This window comes from Chrysoperla carnea, chromosome 4 (assembly GCF_905475395.1).
Source record: "Chrysoperla carnea chromosome 4, inChrCarn1.1, whole genome shotgun sequence".
Taxonomy (NCBI): domain Eukaryota; kingdom Metazoa; phylum Arthropoda; class Insecta; order Neuroptera; family Chrysopidae; genus Chrysoperla; species Chrysoperla carnea.
In genome coordinates this window covers 5,420,391-5,424,663 of record NC_058340.1, presented here as the reverse complement: position 1 = coordinate 5,424,663, position 4,273 = coordinate 5,420,391, and positions in this window count along the sequence as shown.

Genomic DNA, 4,273 nt, shown 5'->3' with positions numbered 1-4,273 from the left:
AAAAATAAATAAAAAAAAAATAAATAAATAAAACAATTTTTTTTTTTAAAACTCAATAAAATTTTAATTCACAGACGGTAAATTATACTAAATTCGTAATTCGGTTAATAGTGATGAAAATGATTCTAAACCTGTTAATAGGAGATTTTTGGGGTCGCTGCCCAGAATACCCTCGGTACCGTTTAGCCACCGTTTAACCACCGTTAAGCCAGCCCAAATTAACAATACGTAAATTTAAACAAGCGTTTGCGGACGTTTATTGACATCCATGTGAATAGTTCAATCAAATACAATGAAATGAATTGCTAAAAATAATGAGAAAAAAATCGTAAGGAAAATCCTGTCATATCAATCTTACGGGAATATGTTGGTTAGTATGCCTTTTTGGCATACCACCGTTTGAACACGTCGACTCAAAGCACAAAGATGGTTATCATTTAATAATTTTTTGAAAGTTAGTATAAAGGCTTAAATCTTTCCTTCTTTGATAAAGTTCGCAGTAGAGTCAATAATTCATAATTCTTCTAACATAGTGAAATATTTTCTGATAAGATATTGCGTATCCTCTGAAGGTACGGAATACTAAAATATTATTATTGTTTAAGTTTGTTTTAATATGAATTCGGCAACCTTAAAAATGATTTAACTATATAGACACTAAGCGCATATACTTTTTTAAACACACCCTAAATCTAATAGGTATACATAATTTTCGATACCTACGTTAATAGTAAATGTTTAGCAGACTAATTTAATCTGTGTAATGAGAAAGAAACCTTTTGAAAATGAAAATCCATTTTCGTGGTAGATGCCTAACGATTATCAAATTGTTTTTTTATATTTTAAGCAAACGTAAAAGCAGCAGTTCTAAATAAATTTAATTATTTGTATTATTTTGTGATGAGGCATGAAGGCGAAAATCAAACAATAACGAAAATAGGCAAATATCAAATAGGTATTCGCTCCGTGTGTGAGTTTCGTTTCCATGGTAACAATACACTACTTTAATTATAGAATTGTATGGATGCATATATAATTGTATGGATTGCATTTAAGACTTACATTGAAAATTTAATATTATTGTCTCACAAATTTAAATAAATAATTATGATAATTTACATTTGAAAAATAATATTTGTGCAATTTGATTTCTTATTTTCACAATTTTTAATGCATTAAGTTTAATTAATTCGTGTTTTTCAATAATTTTAATTTTACATTTTTATAACATTAACATGTAAAGAACTGTAAATTAGTCATAACAGCCTCCTTTCATGCCAAAATTTTTCACTGGAAGCGCTGGCATCGATTTTATTGTCCCTACCATGACTACGCACACAACGAATAGAACAAATTTAAGAAACTTCTCGGATGATTTGATAATTTTTAAGGTACAGATCAGAGTTTCGAGACATCAGTTACCAATAATTATCAATTAAAAGAGATTGGAAAAAACGGATTAAAAATTTGTCATCTCATAAAACTAATGATCTTTCGAGTCAATAGAAAATAAAATATATAAAAAGACTATTAAATTTTTATCTAATGTTTAAATAGTTCTCTGTCCACTTTCTTGTCATTTACCAAAATTTATAATTAGTTGTAATTTTGGATGGAACTAGGTATCGATTTTCATGAGGAGTAGATGTTGAAGACAGACAGACAGGCAGACAGATCGAAATTAAATTTCCCCCATTAACTACGCAAGCCCAAAAATAATCAATATTTATGAAATTTATTTTGAAATTTGTTGAATTTTGTTTTGTCTATTATATTAAGGATGTACGAGCACCAAGGCAATTTTAAATAAAAAGCTTTTGGTATGAAGTTGAACTGAGTCTAAATCAATTTTAATCAGTTTTAAGTGGGTTTAAATAAATAAATGACTTCAAAAGTAGGCATTTTTAATATTGGTTTTATGGTAAAACGATAGATGGATGATATGTTTTCATAGATTTCTCCAAAACTAGTCGGTGGAAATTAAAAAAAAATATTTAAATTAAAGTTAAAACCTTAATCAATTATTCAAAATAAAAATAAAAACCGTTGTGCTCGACTAATTAAGGATGGATGAGCACGGTCGTGTAGCACAGATTTAAAAAATATATTTTTTCAATTTTAATGGTGAATTATGTTATAATTTGACAATATAAGACGGAAAGTAAGAATAAAACTTTTTGATGTCTGTAATAATTATCAAAATATCGAAAAATGAAAATTTGGTTTCATTATTTAGCTTTCAATATTTCGAAAAAGTGAAGTTGGTTTTTAAAAATCTTTACTAATATGCAAGATATGGACGTTTAAAATTATTTATTAAAAAAAGTAGAAGATACCCACTAGTGACGTCATACGTGGGTATCACCATAGAGTTTACATATAAAACTTTGTTTTGCTAAAAGGAGATGGGCAGCAACCAAAGAGTTTTGATAAGTAGCAGCAACCTTTAAATGCAAAGATTGCAAATTTTGTCATGGTAGGTATCAAGTCTAGTTTTATATTTTTACTAGCGACCCGCCCCCGCTTCGCACGGGTGCAATGCTGATACTAAATACACTACAGAAAAACTGTGAACGTTGTATATAAAAACATAGCGGCCCGCTCTGGCTTCGCACGGGTATAAAATATATAGCCTATGTGATTAAAATCGATCCAGTAGTTTTGATTTATTCATTACTGCCCGTGGCCCGCACGCGTTAAATTTGGAGTAAAACAATCCCCCTTTCCCTATACCATGAAGATTTCCTGCTATCTTTGGAATATCTAAATTCATACACTACATTTTTACTTATTTACTTTTTACATTTTTAACTATTAACCTCAAAAATAGCAGTACTTCTCCACTATTTAATGGATGTTATTATACATATAAACCTTCCTCTTGAATCACTCTATCTATTAAAAAAAACCGCATCAAAATCCGTTACGTAGTTTCGAAGATTTAAGCATACAAAGGGACATAGGGACAGAGAAAGCGACTTTGTTTTATACTATGTAGTGATGTGTAATATGACCAATTCGACATTAGGATTATCCTCTATAGATTTTCAACAAGCTTCCTGTCTCGTTAGGATGATATTTTTAAAAAATATTTCAATCGTACATTGAATGAATGGTAGGTACCACATACTTCGTATGTAATATAGTAAATACATTGTTTACAACACGTATTACGAAATGATTGATAATTTCCTATATAATAATATCGATAATAATAATAATTTTATAGGTATCCATTGTAAAAATGTATACGTTGTATAGTTATTTATTTTGCAGCTGTAGATGGCAGATGAACGAACACTGTTTAAATTAAAAGTGGATTTACATGAACATTTGGCTTGGTTTCGTATTTTTTATTTTTTTACTTTTCAAAATAGATACAAATACTAGTTTTTTAGTTTATTATTAAATTTTAAAAAAATTATAATAAATAAACCATTATACCTACTAAAGTATTTTGATCTACCGAACTTTACTACCGATCTACTTTATACTTTACTCATAATAGGTGAAAAAATTTGGAAAACGGTTGACCCTGCAGGTCATCCCTGTAACTTCCCGCTAAGTATTGACTCATAACGTGTAAAAAATTTTATCTATTCTGATGTTATTCAAGTTATTTGTCATTCCAGTATGTAAACTTACGGCATAAATAATTATTTTTAATTTTTATAAAAAATTTTTTATGGCATTATTGATAAAAAAAATCATTTTTATCGCTTTTTTTCGAGAACGATATAATACGAACAAACAAACCGATTACGACCGACTTGGTGGCGATCGATGTAGTTTTTACACGTTGAGGGATCACCAGGGATACCGCTTTTGATACGAACTGAGGTACTTTGTATCTTTAGTCAAAAGTACGAACAACTGACACCTATCTGGTTCGTTTGTTAAATTTTGTCAAAAAATTAAACAAAAACTGTATGTGATGGTGAGGTTATCACCATCAGACAGTCGCTTAAACGGCTCTTCAATTGTTCTTCAATACAGCTGTTCAATCTGGCCACAGAATGATCTGATGCGGGTTATTCTTAGCGTACTTGTACTACCGTCGAGACGAATCGGAACTGTGCCATCAGTGCCCTTAGTAATGCGTTCCTCAGATAACCACTTCCAGATCATATATTGTGTATTGATTGAACAATTGACGGTGATCGACTTGCATGAGCTTTGAACCTTAAACCTATGGAATAGAAGTCCAATGCTCTACCAAGCCTACCACACCGCCGTTGGAAATGACAACAAATAAATAGAATCTAAATTTGAT